This window comes from Pararge aegeria, chromosome 23 (assembly GCF_905163445.1).
Source record: "Pararge aegeria chromosome 23, ilParAegt1.1, whole genome shotgun sequence".
Classification (NCBI taxonomy): Eukaryota; Metazoa; Arthropoda; class Insecta; order Lepidoptera; family Nymphalidae; genus Pararge; species Pararge aegeria.
The window spans coordinates 12,938,010-12,962,976 of record NC_053202.1 but is presented as its reverse complement, the minus strand read 5'-3'; the positions used below and the strand labels follow the sequence as shown (position 1 = coordinate 12,962,976).

General features: G+C 37.8%; 1 protein-coding gene across 1 annotated transcript in view; it reads right to left on the bottom strand.

Moving 5' to 3' along the window:
- The window catches only part of LOC120634236 (sodium-coupled monocarboxylate transporter 1), a 36,541-nt gene extending 13,538 nt beyond the window's left edge, over window positions 1–23,003 (bottom strand). The window contains exon 1 of the mRNA XM_039904711.1: window positions 22,814–23,003. The gene's annotated coding sequence lies outside the window, so the exon portion shown is untranslated. The remainder of the gene's footprint in view (window positions 1–22,813) is intronic.
- Between the last annotated feature and the right edge of the window lie 1,964 nt (window positions 23,004–24,967).

The window sequence follows — 24,967 nt, the reverse complement described above, 5'->3', positions numbered from 1 at the left end:
CGGTGTTATAAGTTTGACGTGGGTGTGTGTGTGTGTGTGTCTGTCCGACCGTGGCATCGTTGCTTCCGAACGGTGAACCAATTTTGATTTCGTTTGTTCCACACACATTTGAGAATATTATGGAAACCTTTCAGGCATGCCGGTTTCTCACAATGTTTTCTAAACAAAAGCTGGGAGGGTTCCAAACGCGCTAACTAAACTAGGTATTTTTGTTATCACCATCACACAGTCAATTAACAATTAACTATAAGTTAATCCCGAGCATAATTGATATGAAAGTTCTTACCCATTTACAAACAGATGATTTAAAGCCTGTATGCTTGTCATTATTTACAGTTTACAAAATAACTTATTTCACATGAACTGGTCTACGCTTCGCGATACTGTAAGAAAATGTGATTCTAGTGTGATCATGTAATCCATGCAACGATAATTATTAGTTGTAGTTGACGTCACATGACGTCGGTGTCACAGAAGCGTGGACAGGCGTACAAATTGATTTGATGACTTTATGTATCTTGTACATCAAACGTCCTCAGCAGGTCTGTAAACTATGATAGAGTCCTTAGACTAGTTGACGCCCGCGATTCGGGCCAGTCGTGTTCATCACTTGCGAGACAATATTACGATCTCGCACGCTTCTCGATGTGTTCAAGATGCTAAATAAGGGGATTACTAAGTGAGGCAGTCAGCAAATGGCAATAATATACAGCCTACAGAGTTAAATAAAAGTACCAGAAAGCTCTCGTAGTTCCTGGCATTAAAACTAACAACTTGCTCTTCGAATTTTCAAAATTTAGTATTAACTAGCTGACCCGGCCACGCGTTGCTGTGGCTAGAGTTTTTATTATATTACATTATAGTAAACAATCTAAGGGGAATAATAAGAGAACATCAGTCACGGAGTCCACTATGCTTTTTCACACAGATAGTATTTGTAAAAAAATATAGTGATCTCCTTATTTGACTTTCTACTACTATAACCCTTTAGTACAATGAAATTATTTACGAACAAAGACGAAAATGTTGATGTTGGTATACAAATTCACTGGATTGAGATTTGAAGGGGAAGTACGTTGAACACAATTAATTAAAATGTTCTTACACTTGATATTAAGCAGAAATCAATAGGTACAAAATAAAAATTTATCAGATTTATTATTTCCATTTAATTTTATAACAAATATAAGTATATTACAGTATAATACAGTAAATAACATGTGACGCTTAAACTCATGAATCAGGTAGGCAAGGCAGACAGTCTTAAACTTTTAAACATTAATATCTGATGAATTATAAATACTTTCAATTTCAATTTAATTTAACACCAATCGGTGCACAATGTTTTTGGTTAACCTGTCTTTAGCTAACACAAATAGATTCGACGGTTTCCTAACACGTGAACACGCAACATATAGTTGCCCATGAGAAAAACATGGATTTTCCCAATCTAAACCACAAATGGACATTGTCTGACCTTGAGATTTATTTATAGACATGGCGAAAGCTAAACGAATTGGAAACTGTAGCCTTTTGAAGGGTATGGTAGAATCTGATGGTATTATCGGAATACGTGGCAGCAGGACCACCTTTCCTTTAAACTTCCCAGCCAAAATGGTTGCTTCAAGAATGTTTCCGGTGATCTTTTTGATGACCAAACGCGTACCGTTACATAATTGAGGTGGATTCAAATTACGGAGGAGAATAATAGGGGAACCAATCTTTAATCGAAGATTATGTGGTGGCATTCCAGGGATATCTAATGAATTTAAAAATTCAATCGGAAAATTTACACTTTCATTTTCATCAACAACAGTATCGATTGATTTAAAAGACATCAGATCGCCTGGTAACAACTGTTGTATCTGGAAGTTAATTTCGTCAACATCAACGTTTTTGGCTGCCAAAATCGCCCGTTGACTAAGCCATTCATGATTCAAATAATTATTCTGTATATCCGGGAAAATACTCTGAATCAATTCATTTTTATCCTGAACAACAGTGCAAAAATTGTCTGGTAGTTTAATACATTGTGTATTTGGTTGCTTCTGCACGACTTTCTGCAGTCCTGATTCTTTGAGCTGCATTTCTTGTTTCGATTTGTTCTGGTAATTGCTGAGCTCTTTCAACACGTTTGCGTCGTGACCCTTTGCCGCTCGCGTTGTTGAGGTTAGATTTTTTCGGTGGCATTTGACTGAAAATAATAATTTAATCGTTTAAATATTAGAAAGGGGAACTGAAAAACATGTTATCATAGAAATGAATAAAATGAATGAATGAATTTAATTAAATTTTATAATTATGTGATAATACTTACACACATATATTCAAATTAAATTATAAAGTTTTGATCAATGAAGCACAAATAAGTAAAAAACAGGATTAATTTCACTGTATTATCTTCATTATAATATGAATTCAATTTACACTTCAGTCTATGTTAACACGTGGCCGGCTATGCTGACACCAAAAATTTAAAAAGTGGAAATAATTGAATTATACGGTATTTCGTTCACTACAAAATAAATTTAATTAATTTTATAGCGTCAACAACACGTGGTAATTATGCTGTTTAAATGTAGCTTATATGACACGTTCGTAGATTTACCAAAGCAGCGCCATCTATTGATTACTTACTCAACCCAGTCGAAAGGTATCGACATCTGTTAGAATCATTTGGAGTTAACAGATAATTGTGACTGTCAAATAATAACAGACAAATAATTAGCAATAAATTAAAATTACGACTATAATTTGAGATTTAAACTATCCTATCTCTCAAGTTGGATCGAACTGCACATGGTGTGCGAATTTTATTATAATCGGTTAAGTGGTTTAGGAGTCCATTGAGGACAAACATTGTGACACGAGATTTATATATATTAAGATTTATTTCACACAGTTAAAAAAGAACATGAGGGAATTGTGAATAGAAAAATTAAGTATCACAAACTATATTTTTATTCACGGTGAAATGAGTTCAAGAACTAGTAAGGTTATGATCTAAACATTAATACAATAATTCATACAAACGTTCACACGCACTCACATACACGCGTATATCGAATGACAAGTCATTATAATTTGTAAGACTATAAAAATTTAATAAATTTGACAAATTTATTAAATTTTTTGATTATCATGACAATTAAGCTTAATTTTCATAATCTATCATAGAATTCCGCACAGTAACGTCTGCTTCTATGCAATTTTTGATTATTATTTTTATATTTTTTTTTAATGTATATGAAAATTACGGAACCGTGAGGATTTGAACCTGCGACTCTCTGGCAATCGAAGCCTGAGCTCTTTGACCACTAAGCTATGCCTTTTTATATCAGTCTTATAGCGACTGTAGCTTTTTAAGTATAGATTTGACATTTTTTGTAGTCTAAGTACAGTAAGTTTTCTGGTTCAACTTTATCGAGTGCTCATAATAATTACCTTCTGCAACTGTACTCACACGTAGTGGTAGCAGAGCTCCTCCGGGGAACTACTAGCACCATGCTTATGACTGCCGTTAAGCAGCATATTTGCAATGCCGTGTTCCTGGCTTAGCACCAAATCAAATGGGGTTTAAACACAATGGTTTACCACTTACCATCAGGTGAGCCATCCGCTTGGTCCGTCAATTAATGCTATAACAGAATGTAACTTGTAGGTCAGCGAGATGTGTCATAATACTTTCTTCTTTTACATAAATTATTATAAGTGACGCATTGGGTGAAGGCGCTGGCTGAGAACAAGTGCTGTGTAGAGCTGCACGGACGCGGCTCCTTTGTCACACATTTTTTATTTATTTAAAACTGATACAAATTTTATAATTTAAACAAATGTATGAAAATAAAGATTATTTTTGACTCTTTGTTTCGTTATTTTAGCATATCTACCGCCGTCCTCTGGTTATTTTTAACCAGTTAAATCGGTAAGCTGTTTCTAATACGTTTTTCCGTCAAATATTTATTAGGTATATTTAGGTTTACTGAAATGGCGCTTAACGCTCTTTAAATCGCGGTATAAACAAGTTAAGTCGAGTTATTGTAACGCAATGAATCAACTAACCGGTAAAATAAAGAACAATATTTTAACCGGTTATTTACCAAAATGTATCGGTAATTTTCCACTTCTACTAACTAATATTAAGAAGGACGGAGGGCTGCGGACAACTCGTGTAAGTTTAGTGTAGTTGGCAAGCTATGTACAGGTAAACCTAGAAAGTGGTTTATGTTAAAATATTAGGTAATTTTTAAGCTTCGTTAAAAAAATAAGCATTTCATTTATCCTAATACTCCTGATACTTCATATTTAGTGAATTGTACACGGGATTGGCTTTTTCATTTGCAATGGCTTACGGTGTCAGCTTGTTCTGAATTATCCGGTTTAAGCATTTACAATATACGTCGCTTATGAATGTCTTCGGGAACACAGGACGGATCTCCCCGCAATCAGTGCAACAGAAATGTAAGCAACTCAAAGGCTGGCTCCAACCGGCACTCGGCAGTACACCGCACTACAATAAGCTAGGTGTTCACATCATTACTATTTTCATTCCTGCAAAAACCATTATACCTACGCATGTCTGTTCTGTTGTTATTACACTACAATATAGTATCGTGCGATGAACTACTTTATATTCTTAAGTCCATAAGCAGCATACGTCCGTTACTTTATTATTCAGAATAATATTATGTCTATAACATCCCTACCATTAAAGTGACGTAACTGCAATAGATTCAATTGTTCTACCGTTTACCCAAAGTTTAACTGCCGGAAAATTATTTGGAGTGCAACAAACTAAAATTAATATTATAAATGGAACTGTGTTTCCAGGTACTTCATAGTTTCACGTAGAAAAGGAGCGTCGTGTTTTGTGTTTCAAAACTTGTATTTAAATTCCTGGACCACCATTGCTTTCCAGGGATAATGAAAAAAATGAAAAAATATTTATGATCAAAAACAACATTTACAGATTCCATGTTACCGATGGTACCCACACTAGGTATTCCTGTTTCGTGGGTGCCTATTTACAATTTAACAGCTTAAATTTATGTTGTCACTCGAATTACAGTCGATTAAACAATTCGTACAATACACTCTAACTATTGATAAAGTTGCATTTTGTATGATATTACGCTAGACACAAGAAAAGTTTTTCTGTTGAATCATAGGTTAAGGTAGCAAGCCAGGTAACAATTTTTGCTTTTGCCTGTTTTACGGAACAATGTTCAATGTCACAAATACTGGTAACTTTATTATAAATAAAGGAGTCTATAAATGGACTGAAACGTTTAGCAAAGCTCGACTTGATTCTCGGCAACGGGAGCTTAAAGACCCGACGTTTGAGTAGAGTTTTATAATCTTTAGTGGATGTTATTGACTGATGAACTCTAAGTACCATTTTTAAAATATATAACTGACGCACACTAAGGACTCTGCTTTCCTGATATAGCTTGACGGTTGGATATCTATAAGGCTTCTTAAGAATAGTTTTGAGTACTGACCTTTGTGCTCGTTCTAACTGAATCAAGTGTGATTTCGAAGCATTACCCCAGGAAGTTATGCAATAGGTGATTAGAGACTGACAAAGGGCAAAGTAAACAGAGTGTAGTGTTTCTAGTGATGCAGAATTTCGAAGTAATTTCATAATATTTATAATTTTGCGGACGCGACCCGCGATAAAAAGTATATAATATGTCTCCAACGTAAGTAAGATCTTTTTCTATACATTATCCGTCCTAATCCGTTCCAAGGTCGTAAATGGTAAGGCAGAGACAATCCTATCCACTCATTTAAGAAAATATAAAGAATATAAAAATTGCATACGATGTAAAGTGAACACGATTAAGAAAATATTTGAAAAAATGTTGTGTTTTTAAAGAAATGAAAATAGGCATTCAAGCAGGCACGAGACGTGACGCACGGGCCACATGTGTTTCAATTTATAAAGAATAAAATTAATGAAATATAACTACTTCCTAACTACTAGGCCCGCGCCTGCAGTGGGCCGGTAGCAGGTTGGTACGATGATGATTATGACTTATTTGTGTTAAGAGCCGTGTTTTTTTGTTCCACGGAAAAGGTGATACCTGTTATGAAAAATCTTACCCAATCTTTACCCAACAGTTTTATTGTCATCTTCTTTTTACTCATAATCGATATGAAAATCAGCATGTTCAGCTCAGGAAAGCCATGCTCAAGCCCGCCCGCCTTGCATACAACCGCATTTCGGATGGTTTACAATATTCTAATTGGTCCTTTGTATTTTTCATATTACTCATTATTAATGAGTCAAATCATTTCATCGGCATCGCAGAAATTGTTAAAAAAAAAAAGTCAATGTGTAATTGTTGAGTTGGGCCACTTCAGCTCTGATGGTCTTTGAATGATGTCGAAAAACAATGATTATTATAATGAATAGAGCAATGTTTTCCTCCAGTGTGCTGCAGAGAGATGTTACACCTCTAGAGCGGCTGCAGGGATTTTTGGCACAGAGATGTGATTTATGAAATAATAGGGTTTCCGCCAACTCGATTGGTAACTAATAGAGAATATATTATATAGCCACAAACTATTTGATTTTAGTTAGTGGAATGAATAATGAGATGCACTTCTTAAGCCATTTAAAGAGCTCTAAATTCTCCATCAAGCGAAGAAAATAACGTGTTACGCTAAGTGAGCAGTATGGTCCAACTTAAGAGATAGGATAGCATAGATCTTTAATAATAGTCGCAATTTTATTTTATTGCAAAATATTAGTCTGTCTGTCACATGTTTTATATATATACTACTATACTCATTTAAGGCTTAGCGATACTGAATACTTTAAAAACAAAATCAAACGCAGACGAAGTCGCGGGTAAGAGCTAGTACACTATAAGTATTTATGTATATTATTCATATAAATTATTTATCAGTTATCTTAGTACCTAGAACACAAGCTACGCTTACTTTGGGACGAGATGGCGATGCGTGTATTCTCGTAGTATATTCATTTATTTATTCATATTCATTCTCATCTAGCTCTTGATACATAGGATTCTCTTTTTACACTATTATTTAACTCACGGCCACAGAAATATCTGTTGTTCTTGTTGTTTAGTGAATTTAAGAATAAACTCCGTGACGGAATCGGTGTTCGTCTGATAACTTAGCTAGCTACTACTAGTCTCTAATATAATCTAATGGAAAGTGGCAAAACGTCACGTTTTTCAGTAGTGTATGCCGGTGGCCGGCAGCGGGGTTTGCAGGGATAAACCAATGGTGCTCGTATACCTACTGTAGATGTATAACATCTTACAGGTTGTAGACTTATAATGATCTACTCGGCTACTGCACTAACATGAGGAGCGTCGGGTTGAATATTAAATGGATTCTTCAGAATGATTAACAACCTTTTTTGTGTCTTTTAGACCACAAATTACATCGGTTTACCGCAAACACATCTGATGGACAATGATTATATGAGCCAACTAAATTGATTAGCCGGCGATATTATTAAGGCATAAAACAGATTATTCTGATTTTTTAAATAGGATAGGTATAGGTTTATTTTAATCCGTTCAGGAGTATTCACGTGATGCCCGGACAGCCAGACAGACAGACAAAATTAAATAAAAATCTGTTTTGGACTCAGTATCGATTGCAAAGCATCTCCCGATCAAAATTTTCAAAATATATTAAATGTACAGAAATCTTCCAGTTACAGTTTTATTATAAGTATAGATGATATAGTACAGGTAAACGCTACAGGTTTATTGTTTATTGTTATTAGGTACACAAAACAGGTATTAACTAAAAGTAGATCTAAATATAAGTAATAACAAGTTTTGTTCTAAGCTACAACCCAAAGTATGCGTACACAACTTGGAATTAAATTAAACAGAAAGTAAAGCTAAAATTAAAGTTGAAACAAAAAAGAAACACTTAAATAATAATATATATATTATTATTACCCTAAAGATTATGTGGAATAGTGCTTAATCATTTGATTTTTAAAAATATTTTTCCTTTTGTTAAAAATGTCAATATTATGATTACTTGATACTAAATCATTATAAAGGCGGCACATGCGAACGATGGGATTGTAAAAGGATTAAGGAAGTATTGTTCTTGTAGACACTTAGGGAAAATGGTTTAAAATATTTTCATCTGGGATTAACGCGAGTATTTATAGTAATTAGGTGATTTTGGACCTACCAATGCATAAAGAATATCTTATAACCAAACTATTGATGAATTTCTTAATGAAAAGATTGCTTGGAAGCATCCGGCTGCGCTTTCATCTCTCACAAGATTGCAAAATGAATGATAGAATGTAAATAGTTGATATTGGAAAAGAGCAACTGCTGAGTTTCTGGTCGCCTTCTTGTCGGTAGAATCTGCCTCCCGGACCGGACCGGTGGTAGAGTCACTACAAACCTACTGAAATAAATATTTATATTATATATTTTATAATATAAATATTTATTTATTATATATATTATATATATATATATTTTGATTTTGAATTTGCCTAACTGAGCAATCAATCACCTTTTTTTTTGTGGTTTATGCCACAATGTTACGGAGAGTAACATAAGCTACATTTTATAGGCAAGGAATAAAACTCTCAATATAAAATCGTTAGACCCTATCAGCCCCAAGCCAAATAGAATCAGTGCAGTGTGGTGGGTTCGTGCTCTAAAACTCTCCCTCCCTGAAAGAGGAGGCCCGTGCCCAGCATTAGGTTGGTTCGAGTAGTTTTAAAATGTTATGTTTCCGTATTTTAACATAAGTTTATGCGAACACAAGTTGTTTTACGAGACTTTTTCACCAGTAATTTTTTATCCTATTATTACGTAAGTGCGCCACTGAACGTGTACGGTAGGTATCGGGGTTTTAATGCGCTACTTTATGAGCGTTTAGAATACGCTCCGCAGAATAATAATTGAAAAGGCGTCAGCGTGGTAAATCACATTTTACTTGAATTTACTGTTTTTGGGGAAATTGCGTCCGGGTTTACACCATGTTCATGCCTTTAGTGCGAAGTTTTCTCTCGCAGGCGTCTATACTTATAAAATAAAAAAATACTCCAATAAATATAATAAGTAAGCTCGGGGCTATAGCACGATGGACAGATAAACGTTCGAGTGACAAATTAGCTAGCCACCCGCAATGTGGGGGTTCGATCGCCGGCTGGAGCAATTGGAGAATTTTTTGTGGTCAATCCCTTCGGAACGGTGTATTCGACCGTGGCTAGTTACCACCATGCTGACAAAATAGTTTTAGGGCTCCGGTACTATTCTTAGTTGAAGTCGACCTACCTACTATATAGGTTAGTTAGGTACCTACTATATTAGACGACACTCAATTTAAGCCTACTTGATGGACTACTACTGGACGATGTAGTAGTCCAAAGTGCTAGGTGACCCTCAAAAGAAACAAAAGAAATCAAGTGAGTTGTAAGGATTCGTTGGACACGAGTGGCACAAGACCGTTTCCGTTCAGTTGATACGATGATGATCGTTGCCATAGAAGTGCGATAGTAGCCCGGCAGTCCGATAATCGAAAACCATAGACAGAAAATATCCCACTCCGAATTCTGCAGTTTGGAAGGAGCAATGAAGTGTTATCTAATGTCTTGGTGTACGAGAGGGAAACCTCTTCGCGGAATTTCAATGTGCGGGTATTTTATAGGCCCAGTTTACCAACACGTAGTCTCGCATTGTAGAATATTAATTTACATCTACTGTATAATGGGTAGGCACGATAAAATACCTACTTTTCATTGGTTGATAAGGATAACAGCGCCTGAGCACTGCTTCCTCCCAAAAAGTGAGGGCAGGAGTGCTGAGGCCCGTTCAAAGACTTCTAAAGGAAGAAGTGGGACCACGTGGCGTTCAACTTTGTCCTAAGTAGCGGCCTGTGAGGGATCAATCACAAGGGTTATTCCTCGAACGTGCGCTTCGTTTAGGTAGTTCGCTGGACGTAATGTTTAAAGCTGCCAAGGAAGCGGTCAGGCGCTGCGGTTAGGCCTGGCCTTAGGTAATTCTAAAACATGAGCATAATCGCTTTGAAGAAATAGATAATAATTCTACTTAGGTAAAGTATACAGCACGAGTTTTTATAAATACCAGTCGGATTTGTAAAATTATTCTTGCTTGTTTATCGTGGAAAGATTATCAGTATAACTGCATAGTATAAAACAAAGTCGTTTCCCCGCTGTCTGTCTGTCCCTATATATGCTTAGATATATAAAACTACGCAACTAATTTTAATGCGGTTTTTTAATACATAGAGTGATTCAAAAGGAAGGTGTCTATGCATAATACAGGCATAAAATAGGAGAGAGCCACTGATAATTTTAGAGGTCTCTAAAGTGATGTCGTAAACCAAACACATTTCTTTACATTTCAAACGCTGGCTGAACCCTACGAGGTGGATCTAAATAATGTACTACAGTAATGCAGATCTATCTCTTAGGGATAACGCACAATAACAATTTTTGTATCCTCTACTTTTTTACTAAAAATAATAGCTTATTTACGAAGCGATTTTAAGAAATACAGCATTAACCCTTATCCAATTAAATGCCTTAAAATTTCATCACCCACAGCCTATTAACGTCTCTCAGCTGGGCACGGGCCTCCGTCTCTCACAGGAGAGACGGTTTTAGAGCATAGCCCCACCACTCTGCTCAAATGGGGGTTGGTGGGCTTAAACGACTCTTACCAAAACAATAACCGGGACCGATGGCTTTAAGTGCTCTCCGAGGCACGGGGGCTGATACCGCCGACGCCACCGACACTTTCGGGCTGGTGCTGAAATTTTTTTAATAGGAAATACACAACAGTTTATGTAGTTTGGCCCGACCCGGGATTCGAACCCAGGACCTTGTGATCTGTCATTAAACATGCTAACCAATACACCAACGAGGCAATTACCTTAAATATATTGTGCATTTAATGTTTGTGTTGTAGATTTAGAATGCAGGAATATTGCGGTTGCGGCGCGTCTTTATGAAAAATCTGTGAACTAAAGACATCGATTAGTATATTTAGTTTCAGCATTGCACCCGAGCAAGGCCGGGGCGGGTCGCTAGTATTCACAAAACATTGCTTTATAGTTAAGGCGGGTAAAATCACGGGAAAAAACTGTTAATAATAAGGTACACATACATATACCTAATTATTATACTTAAATCTTATGGACGGACTTGGGTTTATAAGTGACGTCCCATTGCGATTTGCAAAGCTTGATTGCAATGTACTGTAAAGTCATGACGTCTCGCGATTTAGATGAAGACATAACTATAGGTACGTATAAGTTCGTATTAGAATACCGTACCATACACATCCGTCTGTTTATTATCAACACTTGTAAGCTGTAACCCGGAACCCCGTTAACTGTTGGTCAGACTGAGGCAGTCGCCACTGCGCCAGAGCGGTCTTCAATTCAAATTTTGAGGCAAATATAAAACGACAACAGGTTTAACTTCCATTTAACATTGAAATGTTACGTCCTTGAGCCTACTCGCCGGCGCGCCGTGGTTTATAGCTCTAGTTTGAGAACATTAGGAAAGCTAAGTGTGGAATACCAATTCGGTAAATGCGTCAACGCCGTGATATACCTGTATACATGAAAAAAATTCAAAATTCAATCATTTCAAGTAGACTTAATATAAGCACTTTTGGAACATCAAGTCCGTCTGTTTGTAGTCGATATGCGTCGATATCATTATCATATGACTATAAAGTCACTTTACATTTGTTTCCGGACGAGATCGCTATATAGCGATAATGCGACCAAATTGTAAGCATTGTGTGAACTTTTTATTTACAATTTTCCTGTATGTTTTGTACAATAAAAGTGTGTTTATTCATTCATTCAACTCACTACGTATTTATTAATTTATGCAAATTATCAATGTATTAGTTTTTGTCTCTTTTTTTTGTTCGAAGTGGGTGGATATTGAAATGTCGTACCTAATTGTTAATCGCAGTAGGTTAAGCCCGTAAGATAAACTAAGTTTGTAATTAAATTAATAAAATGAACAGAGTCTGATTTGAATTAGGATTGTGTTCCTCAAACGCAAAACTGCTAGCAATACAAATTTATGAACTCGTTAGAAAACTTTCGAATTGATTCGCATCGCTCATGCCTGCGATGTTAAATCACAACTGTGAAACAGAGTGTGATATATTGATAACGAAACTAAAAACTCTTCAAATTAAGATAATTCTATGGTATATGATATGGTATTTCTAATATACTCAAAAAAGAAATCCTTCGCTGCTTTTGAAACAATTGTGTTAAGTGTCTATCATATAATGATATAATGATAGTAAGTGGATATTCCCAAAATATTCATTGTGTAACCGGTTGACGACCTAACCCTTGGCACCTTGTCCCGCAAAATCACATCTTAGCCACTCGCATCGCGGTTTCCTGTGTTGTGTATTGAGTCCTTACGGGCACTTCTAGCAGGTTCTATATTTAAAGGTTAAGCCACCAGGGGGCGACGGGAAGACATGGGTTCTTGCGGATTTTTGGAGTGTTAAATTGTGTCTTGTCACTCTACAGTTCTGATAAACCAAACCTATATCAACGGTGAGACAGCTGGATGCTTTTCGTTTTAATTTCCATGACAGGTACACTTAGATTAAAAAGGTGCAACATTTTTTGTCCATGCAAAAAACAACTACCTTGTAGGTCGAATGGTTAGTATATGTATTTAACTGCAGATCACGAAGTCCTGGGTTTGATTCCTGGGTCGGATTACGATATGGCATCCTCGTGCCTCGAAGAGCACGCGTAGCCATTGTCGTCCCTGAGTGTTATAACAAAAATGTTACAATAATCGCTACAGCCCACCCACGCGCATAGGAGCAGCACCGTGTGGTCTACGCTTCTAAACCACTCTCCTATAAAAGGCCTGTTCCAGCAGTGGCTTCAGCCCGGCTTTTGATGATGAAGTACCTAATTGAACCCTGCCTGCAAAACTTACGCGTTACGGATCACGGAGACTCATGTTCGATATCAGAGTCAGGCCAAAACAGTTTTAGCTCATGGGCTTTTCTGTCAATTAATTCTCAGTCTCTTGGAGTTAGGAAAATGACGTTGTTCGGTGAGCACAATAAGCCGTTATTGAAACCCCGCCAAGTCGTATTGGGGCAGTGGACTCTCCTACGAGCGAGCCCCGAGGAGCCCCGGTCGACGTTGAAGACTGAAAACAATTATCCGTTTACGTAACCGTGTTCCGTGTGCGGCGCGATTAAGTCGCTATTTGTTTTGCGATGTCAAACACAGTGATTATCGCCAACAAAGAACTAACAGTCTTAATAACCGACCGCGGCGGACAATTTAACGCTCGGCGCGAGCGATAAACTGCGCGACCGATTTGCGCTCATTTCAAACTTAGTGCCGCCTGTTAGCTGCTACCTACTTATTACTGACGCATGCGGTTAGCGGAAACTCAGCACTTATACGCCCCGGAATACTGCCATCCGTCCCATCGTCCATCCGAATACCGTCATCGGTGATCGGAGAAGCAGAAGCTTTTTCTTTAGAAAATTTGAGCGTAAGTTTCGCTTAGAAATTTCGGGATCATCATAGTAATGACACGTAGTGACTCTTGTGACCGAGTCTCACAAGAGTCTTGAATGAACTGGTGTTTGGACTAACATTACAGAACGCCCCCGAGGCAGTGGCTGGAGACCGCGACCGGATAACTGAATCAATGAATACAATATTAATATATTATTGCATAAAACAGAAAATAACAGACAGAATAAATACAATACAGCAAGTTAAAGTACAATTTGGTGACGTTACAAATCGGTTATGTTACCCATGACTGCGAGGGGTTATCAGTTTTATTTCTCATTGAAGTTAAAAAGGTTAATAAATTTTTTAGGTATTCTTTCGTCTGGCAGACCCACGTAATACAACTATAAAAGGTTTTGTGTCTTGATCAACTGTCAGGCATCCTACAAGAAGTGTGAAATTTTAAGAGAATACTCTTTGAGTCAGAGAGGTCTCCGGCGCAGTGGTTTATAACTGGAAGGTCCTGGGTTTGAGATATTTTAATTCCGGAATTTTGTCTGGTCTCGTCTGGGAGGCTTCGGCTCTGGTCGACACTAACGACAAAACACAAACTAGGGGGCAAAAAACTCCTGTTCCCCGTTGCCGTGCTTCGGCAGGTGGATACGTTAATTCCATACCTAGTCAGGGGATAGCATCGGGGGATATAATTTTTGTCTCCTGTCTCTGCTAGCCGTGCTGGGGGAACTAAGCAGGGAACAGAATTGTAACCAAACAGTGTCTGAGTGTGATAGTCTGTGACGGTGACGCCACAGTCGAGTGCGCCTGGCGCCCGCCCAAGTCCCGCCCGCCCCAGGCGCGGCGCGTGAGGCGGCTGCCGCGACCTGTGACCTGCCAGCTGTACAAGGTCATTCTGAGAGGGTTCTAGGACGCTCGCACCTAATATCATTAATACACAAATATTTACGTAACGGATAATTCAGTTTTAATGCAACCTGACCAATCCCAATGTCACACATGCAAGGAGCACGTCGTACTCAGTAGGTACTGCCACGTGTTGTAGGAACTGTCCTCAGGCGTCGGTGTTAAGCCTGAAATTGCACCGGCAATCACGCCCTTCGGACCGGAAAACAACAATGCTGCTTGGCAGCAGAAACAAACTTGGCAGTATCACTTCCCCGGACGTGCTCTGTCACAAAACGTACTACTAACACTAACAATGTAAACACAAGTGTTTTCATATTGTTAAAGAGCACTCAATCGCGGAGCAGCGTGGTGGGTATAAACTTTTCATTCCTCTCTTGTATGCAGGATATTTCCAGGCCCATATTTTTGGTTAGATGAATCCCAGTAGGTATGTATTAAATAAATATAAATTAGAAAAAAAAATGTTTGCGTGACGTGGGGAATCGAACCCCGGCCCTCAATGACTGATGATTATGATGAATGATGCTTATTGAGAGGCATCATGTTCAGTTAATTTAAGAAGTTTAGAGTAATTTGGGAGGCTTGTAGGGACTTCCCTGGTGCAACGCTGTTCTAGACTTCCGTTACCAAAATTATAATAAAGTTTAAATAGTATAGTTATATATACCATATACCGTTATAGTATTGTTACTTAAATTAGTTATTCGACTGCCCACTAACCTAGGTAATGATTTCAGGTTAACCGATTTAAATGTATGCGGCCGAAAATAGAAGAAATCTTTATTACGAGATTTGCCGACTTGGATAACTTTTAATAGATGGCGTTCTTTGGGCGGTACGAGTGTCGAGGTTCGTCGGTTCAGGTCAAATAAAAAAGATTTTTGTTCAGCGCTAATCGGATAGGATTGAAGTTGTATTTTAAATGCCTTCATTTGCATTTGATAGCCTTATTCTTCTTCTCAAGAAGGTTTCACATCATACTACGACCTCAGGGAGCAGAAAAACGAAGTATTTATTAGCGCGAGCGGGCAATGCCACGCGGTAGGTCAGGTTATGTTGTATGGAAAAGCAAATGCAATTTTGTATGGGAAAAATTGCCTTTTCAGAAAATGTACCGTTGCACGCAGACTAAGTAGTGGGGAACCGTTAATATATTACCACGGAGCGATGCGGAAGTTTGCATACTTTAGGAGTTTTTTGTTTATTTTAGTGTTTTGGTGCATAAATCATTGTGATGTCCAAAGAATTATTAATATCGAGGGCCGGGTTCAGCGGCGACCAGTGCGATTTATAAAGATTAATGATCGGGACGAACCGGTACCGCGCAGGTCACGCGCCGCTCCACAGTAGGTACATATTAAACATTCAACTTAAGTACTGGGGCTTACCGACATAGCTTGAAGTTTTTGGTTTCGTCATAGAATTATAATCCATGCTACCTGTTGCCCGCGTTTGTTACGATTTCAAATTCCGTGAGAACCGTATGTTTTCCTAGGATAAAAAGTATCCTAGGAGATATCTTAGGATCATAATTTATAATTAAATTCTATATCAAAACCCAACACTTCAAGCTATGTCAGTATGTTGGGTCTAGGTTGCAACAACTTACAAACATACTGACGCATTTATAATATTAGTCTGGAGTCAAACTAAGTATCTACATATTTTCAAAATGAAATTCAAATTCCAAATTATTTATTCATGTAGGCCTATCAGGCATATGAAGATCATGAAGCGTTCATACATAGGTATATGTTTACATAATAATTGTGAGGGGATGGTGATAACTTTGTTCCACAACTTAAACCTGCGAGGGTTCAAAGCGCGCCCCAGACTAAGACAAAAAACTTAGCCGGGTTAAATCCTATTCATTCTAAATATACTTCGATAAAAATTGATTTGGAGGCGGAGCAATAGTTTTAGAGAAGAGTTTGTGTAATTCCAGCACATCTTGTTGTTGCACCACAATTATAAAGTTGATGGAACGTTAGGGTATAACATCATTTAAAAATTTTTCATGATTATAATTTTTTTATCCTCAATTACTTATTTATTTGCACGCCGAAAGGATATAAACTAATATGTGACTTTATTAAAGCTAAGATGTCATAGCTGTGGATGCTGGTCTTCATCTTCAGAAAACAAGAGAGTATCGACGACGAAGACAAGAACATCACGACGCTTGGAACAAGAAAATCAGTGGAAACTATGGATTATTTGGGCTACGATTCCATCGTATTCTCTTCCCTTCAAAAAGCGTACTTACAACTTTTTTCACCACACGACCGCTCCTCCACTCCGAACTTACATTTATTCTACTTAACAATAGCGGGCTAACCTGTTAGGGAGTATAGTAGTCATACCCCTAATTAGTGTTGCCCAAATTCAGTCTTGGTCTTGCAGTCTTGGTCTTGTTCTTGCGTTTTTGCAAGACCAAGACCAAGAACAAGACCGCGTATTTTTAGCAAGACCAAGACCAAGACTGACCGTGCAAGACTTGAGCAAGAACAAGACATAGCCTGCAAGACTCTTGCGTCTTGCAGCTAGGACTTAGCGCTATTTCACGGAGTAGTTAGGTGTAACAGTTCGGTGTATAGGTAGGTAGGTACGCTTAGGAATTCTATGAGACGCAAACAATCGTTGCCGCCGCGCCGAAATCATAACATTTGACACTATTCATGCAAAATAATTTCGAATTTTAAGAGTACCTACAGGTGTTCCAAAGAATAAATAAGTTTCAGAGTGCTTAGAATGAAAATGAATACATTATACTGATCACGCAAGTAGTATTATGATTAGGATAAAATGGTGAGGATAGGTAGTAGATGTCATAATAATTCATTCTAGTAAGTAATTATAATATTGATTACTTATATGGTTTTAAACTAATTACTTAGGTACTATTATTGTACATTTAGTCATTATATTTCTTAAGTTTTTACAAGAAAAAATAGCAAAAAAGTGTTCGAATATCTCTGAGAGAGATGATGAGAGTAAGTATTTACTAGCTGTGCCCGCGACTTCGTCCACGAGGAATAGTAACTTTGGAGGTATAGTGACGTTCAGGATTTATTTATTTATTTTAAAACTTCTGTCATCAAACATACAAACGAACTCTTCAGCTTTATTCAAATAAATGATAAATCGTAAAACTCTTTTATTAAATTTCTTATAAGTTGAGGGTTCAATCTCTTTCTAGACAGATAAGTATTGTTCTTTAAAATACAGTCAAGTTATTGTAATTAATTTGTTTTTTTACATGTTTTAGCAAATGTAAGCTTATAAATCATAAATGTTTATTAAGAAACAGTTACTTCCATGGAAAACGACATATAGGTCAGTTGATTTTTCGAATTTCTTATCAAATCTTCAGTTATTCTTAATCTGCTTGATCTTTACTATGGCTATGTTAATTCAAGCTCACAATGTTCCAATTCTAATACGTTTTTCTAAGATTTAAAGTAAACTTTAATAAATAGTAATAGACTAATAGGTAATTGCAAGACTTGCAAGACTCTTGCTGCAAGACCAAGACCAAGACCAAGACTGGGAGCGCAAGACCAAGACCAAGACCAAGACCAGGTGTATTGGCGCAAGACCAAGACCAAGACTGGCTAAGTCTCGTCTTGTTCTTGCATTTGGGCAACACTACCCCTAATCGGTGTTTACGCGATATCGCACCGGATTTAGCAATTGAGTGTTTAGGGCATGTTTTGTCGGTGGTGAGTAGCCACAGCCGAAGACTCTTAACAGACCAGAGAAAAATCTGAAATTATAAATTCCCAAATTGCCTCTGTCGGCAATCGAACATGGGACCTCCTACTTAAATTCACAACGCCGGGAAGTCGTCAAAAATCGCAACAATAAATCAAAGCATAGTTAAACAAATATTTATAGTTATCAAGTAATTAGTAGAAACTGCCGAGTCAAGTGGTCAGTGTAGTGACTACGGATAACGATGTCATAGGTTCGATTCCCGTGTCAGGTTAAAATAGTGGGGAACAGGAGTTTACTATAAAGAAGTCCCCAGTTAGGCAATGTTCCGTGCCACTGGGAGCATGTTACGCATTCCGTCACCATCACCACCCTCATCGGTCATCCGTCTGCTTCGGCTTTATCTACTTTGCAAGAGGATCTCGCAAAGTAGATAAAGCCTGACAAATATGATAACGATATATATTATATTTTATCGTATATAGATAATACTTTATTAAACTAAAACGTTAGTTTCTTACGAAAGTATTTTTTAAAGAACCACTATAAGCCGTTATAATACTTGCAAACTGTATGTTTATTTAGATGTATCATTAAGTGTACTACGATATTACCTACGAGTGTATGTCGATTGGTGAAGCACATACAGTCGCTGTCACCAATAACTTTCAATAAGTCGGTGCCAATTTTCGAATAACGGTGTTATACAGAAATAAATCACAATCCAAAAATGTTTAAAGCCCTTGCCAAATCGAAATGACTCAGAACATTTCTGCGTGTCCATTCAGCAGTCGTCGACGCCTCAGGGATGCTCAGATAGGGCTCTAGAATTCTAGACCAGTCTGGTGGCAATGTAGTCCAGGGTGTTTGTGGAACATAGGACTTAAATCTCCTTACCTTAGAAGATCGGTAAAGGACTTTTTATTTGTTTATTAATAAAGCCTAATTGAAATCGGCCATGAATATTGGAGACATTTGTGTACAGAAACAAAACACAAACAAAAAATAAGGAGATGCTCAGCTCTCCAGCCTTATTTGGAAGTTCGATCTGGTTCAAATGATACAAATCTGATAAAATATGATGTAACGTAAACGTTTTTTTTAAATCTATTAATTACACGAATAATCTCAAGCTATTTGTTTAACAACAGATGTTGTAAAGCTACCTTACACATACTGCATAATAAATGTACCTAAAGGGAGATGTAATCTACATTACACCTTTGCCAACCCAAATCCCAAATCTATACGTAATGAAAGCCTAGTTAATTTGTACTATGAAACTAAATACTAGTAGTATTTTTTACTAAATAATAACAACTTAAATCTATTTACAATATTAGATCATACTACTCGAAATAACCTTTAAGAAGTCCATATCATCTAGTTAATTATGTAGTGCGGTTTAATTTAAACTCGAAGTCTCAAATTGCATCGGAAAGTAACCGGACGCGGGAAATTGTCTTTTTATCGGAAGAGATAACGTTTAACGAGGCGCGAATGCCGCGTCGGTGACATCAGGACTAGTTTAGATGCCACCTATTCAAAAAATAGCCATCGTTAAAGTTAGAGTGATTGCAGATTTCAGTCCAATCCTTCTTTTGATTTAGTTTTCAGTTCCTCGAACGTGAAAGCTTATAATGTTCAGCTCGTTTGCAGATGTGTGGATTGAATCGTCGGTTCAGTGGTTAGCATGCGCGTGCACTACGATGTCATTGAAACTGCCCATCAAACATGTTCCTCACAACAAACTTAGCAAGTTTTATTTTCCTATCCCCATCTCATCAAGTAATTTAATAATCAGCTATAAAGTTACCCTGGCGTTTTTAACGTTCATGTAATCCTTAAGAGGAATTATAATAGGATTTTTCTATAAGTTTCGTTTCATATTAAGTTTAAACTAATTATTTTTGTCAGGAACATTTTTGAAGGCTGTACTCATCTTAATATATATAAATCTCCTGTCACGATGTTTGTCCGCGATGGACTCCTAAACTATTTAACCGATTTTAAATAAATTGGCACACCGTGAGCAGTCTGGTCTAACTTAAGAGATAGGATAGCTTAGATCTTTAATTATAGTCGCAATTTTATTTTATTGCAAATTATTTGTCTATAATTAATTGATAGTCACATTTTTTATATATATATACTACTATAATCATTTAAGGCTTAGCGATACTGAATACTTTAAAAACAAAATCAAACGCAGACGAAGTCGCGGGCAACAGCTAGTTAAATATAAGAATGTTAGGGCCTCATTAAAATGCTCAGAATAACTCAGCGGGCGATGGAGAGAGCAATGTTGGGAGAATATCTACGTGATCAAATCAGAAATGAGGATCCGTAGAAGAACCAGAGTTACGTAGACGTTGAGATTACAAGGTGATGGAATGGCGACTCCGCTCCGATAAACGACAGTGGACAGACATCAAACTAGTCGCTGGGATGCGCTGGAGCACGTGGGCCAGGACCGAGGATTTAGGAACTCCCTACAAAAGACCTATGTCCAGCAGTGGACTTCAATCGGTCGAAGTGATGATGATTCATTAAATTAAATATTTCCATGAAACCTACGTCGTAGTTACCAATGTTGTTGATGGTGATAATAATTAAATTCCTTAAACTCATGAACGAACTCGGGGTAAATAAATAATGAGTTTTTGTTACGATGCTAAAACCAGTTTATTTTCTACATGCGTCCATATCTCGCTTTTTGCGCGGCGGGCGCTTGTACACCAGCCGCTAGCCGGTCCGCCGGCAAAAAGCGTAGCTTAGACGCGATGAAGAGTATCGGAGTTAGCATCGCGAGCTTATTCACTCTAGTATTAGAAACTAACTAGTAACGACATCCATTCAAAACGTAATAAAGCAGTGCAGTGGCTACACTAGCTGCATGTTCAACTGTAGGTCACGAGGTGCTGGGTTCGATTCCCGGTCTGGCCACATAGTATTGGGGTTTTCTGTGATATGAATCTCAGCAGGTACTAGGCCGGAGGTGAGGAATAGGCGGTGTCCAGCCCGTGCCTTGGGGCTTAGGTCTTAAGGGAGCATTTTATTTCTATGCAAAATTTCACCAAGACAAGTTAAGCGGTCAAGCCGACGGCTCAAGCCATGCATAAGTAATAAATTTCATTTTTTTAAACGTCAGCTCGTCCGGGACACGTTACCTCCCCGAAGTAGTGGTAAGCGCTGTGATCTGATGAGTGGACCCTATGACTAGCCACCACGCATCTTATGTTCTAACCGGACCTTGCCCTTTACAGCATGCTATTTGGTCGTGAGATAATGAAATAATCATATTAACGTGAAATTGATGTACGGTGGAGAGGTCTATAGATAGGTTACATTACATTAGTGTAACGATCGGCTTGTAAATAATAAAAAGGAAAAGATTGTCAAGCACCTAGGCAGCTATGCGGTATGTCCGGAATGTGAACAACAAGCCTTAGTGGCTTAGTGGTTGGAACGTTAGGAACTTCAATTACTTATCTCGTGTCTCACCTACCAAGGGCCGACAACTTGAACATACCAGTAGGTGTATATATGCATAGGTAGGTACCTACTACAGAAGTGAACAAACAAAATATATATTAACTCATTATGAAATCTGAAAATCTCATTTAATATCCAAGCGTAGGTATAACAGAAATGAAATGGTATACCTAACTGAAATTGAAAAGTCGAATAGATTATATGGTACGAGTATGTATATTGTAACTTACAAATGGTAAATAAATACCGAGTTAGGTACCTATTTTTTCTAGTTTTCGAGGGCTACAAAATATATACGTCACACCTAATATATGCAAATAAATAAATAATCGAAGCGTCTGTTTGTAAAAAAATACTTCTTTTCACTAAATACATAAGAAAGTAGGTGATAGGTAGTAGATACCTACCTAGTTATACACCATTTTTAAACTTTTGTTTGTGTTTGTTTTTGCTAATATCTCGAAAACGACTGGGCTGATTCCGAGAATTCTTTTGAGAAATGGTAATCGAAAGAGTGTGAATGAAATTCCTATTTTTTTAAAGATAGAAAGATCCATTTAAGAGATTCCAATCGCTGAGTGGGGACTTATAAAGAGGTGAAAGAAAGTGCCATAGGATGGAGAAGTTTGGAAAAGGCTACACCGTCAAGAGCTTAGGTCTTAAGTTAAAGGAGGTAAATTAATTCAATCTTGAAATATTCCATAAAAGCTTTGCTTTTTTAGGCGTCCCTAAAAGTGTAGAATTTAGGATAAATGTTTGTGGGAATATTATACCCCGTATAGTTACAATTAGTACCTAGGCTATTTCTGTTGATGTAAATATGTATACCTATTTCGAGCTAAAAAAAGTTATGCTAGGTTGAAGGTATCTAAATAACATAGCAAATTCCTGAAGTACGGGGTTACTAATTAAAAAACATTATCAGCGGTCAAAAATGTACAAAATAAACGCAATTTATTTGTATAAAATAATACAAACAATTGCGTTTAATTTTGACACCTACCTACGAGTATCTCCATTTAAACGCAAGTTTAAAACAATAACCATGTAATTGTAAAAAAGTATGTAAATACAAGAAGAAATAAAAATAATTAAATGCGTTTAATTATTATCATACCACCATCTTCAATTTGAATACACAACAAAAACAACTCACTTCGCTTTCCGGGATCCGTAAATAGATGAATTGGCTGGTTTCCACGCGCGACTCGCGAGTGTGACACGGCTACACGCAATACAACACGCAACACGCCCGCACTACGCGACGTGCGATCGGCGACTGGTCGCGCCACCGCTCAACACTCTATTATACCAAATACATTGTTTTTCATAAGCTCCGAGATGAAACCCAGGTAGGTAGGCACGTATGGAAATGCGCTCTAACCCCCGACCTGCGCTCAGCATCTCGTGGCAACGTAACGCAAACGACGCGCGACCCTACGAACACGTGTTGACGTTGTTTTCCCTAAAATTTTCTATTGCTGTGTCGTTGATAGCCCGATTGCCGTGTAGAAAAAGAACGCTTAATACACCATTGCTTATTTGACAGGTCGGCCAGGAAACTGAATTATTAAGAGTAAAGCGCAGGTATCAATGAAACGCGTACATCTGATGATTACATTTTTCGCTAGACCCACCGCGACGCATAGCGTCGGCTTTAATTCATTATTTTCGCTTAGCAATCTGTGCTTGAGTTTTTTCTTTTTGATACACTCCTAAGGGCTAGATTATGTTAAAAAACTTAACTTTTTTTAGAACAGGTTTATCAAATGAAAAGAATACGACGGATAACTTCAGAGATTAGCTCGCGCAAAAATCTTTTTATGTGATGATTATCTCCAAATCCCTCCTTAAGAGAGGAGGCTGTGGGACGTAAATCGGCTAGGAACTCGGTCCCTTGAAAACGAAGTCGAAGTCCCAACCACTGAGCTACCACCGCTAACCTAAATTAGTTAGCGATTATATGTACATTTTCCGTAAACATGATTGTATTCATGCACGGGAATTACAGTATATTTCATGGTGATTAAACTTATTAGCTCATTTTCATCCTTTCCAATACCGCTTCCAATTGCCTAAGGCTCTCTTGGTATAAAGTATTTCTTAACAAAATAACCCAATACTAATGAATTTTGTTTCAACCCGGAAATCGAACCCAGCACCCGCAGTCCACCATGCTAACTACCAGACCCACGAGGTTGTGATAAATACGGTTGCCTAATTGCCTATAAATAGTTAACCGACTCACTGCGCGGCGCAAAGCCGTAAACAAACTGCGGACTAGCGCGAGAGCCCGGCTCCTGCCGTCATGTCCACATGAGCAAACAAACAGCCGCAGACACCTCGTGACGCGTGAGTCAGCGCGGCACACGAGCCGCTGCCGTGAGCGGCTGTGTTTGCTTGTACTTACAGGCAAACATACACAACATTTTTTTCGGAGAGTCTGCTATTATTCAATTGGGTTCCATCTACACTATTCTACCATCAAACTGCGAGGCAAAGGATTTGAACCGTTACGTAGATACTTAAAAAAATGTAATTTGAATGGGTGATAGATAGGGGGTAGGACTTCGCCTTACTTTCGGGGGGCCGAATTCGAATCTCAGCACGCACCTTTAACTTTTCCAAGTTATGCGTTTTAATTATTAAAAAATCACTTGCTTCAACGGTGAAACCGCCGTGAGGAAACCTGCACGCCCGAGAGTTCTCCATAATGTTGTCCAAGGTGTGTGGAGTCCGCCAATCCGCATCGGGCAAGCGTGGTGGACGTGCCCTATAGTGGGCCGGTAGTGGGTAATTATGATGATGATAGAACTGATTCAGATACTTACTTATTATCCCGTGGACTCGTACGAAACGCTTTGTTCCTCGTTACTAATTCGCATCGCAAAGATTTTGCCTGCGGTCGTCATTAATGTGAAAGATCTTTCGCTTCACAATTAAAACACCACAAAGGTTAGTGTGTCGATTTCAAATATGATGTATTTTGCATAAAGACCCTAACTCACACAAACCCGCCGGTACAAATTGGAGCAGCGTGGTGGTCATTCCTTTAAAACTATGAAAATGGAGGTCAAAGGTCACAGTAATGTTGAGCATATATTTCATCCTCACCATGAGGATAGTTGGCACCACAGAATTAAAAACATACAGAACGTGGGTCAACATTAGTCGTGTACACGGTGTACACGACTAATGTTGACGCAACAAAAACCACTCCACTTTAGTAGCGTTTCTGGATCTACCTCTTAGTCACTTCATTCCATTTAGCAGTTGAAAGTAATTATTTTACCTCTAAACATGTGAGATA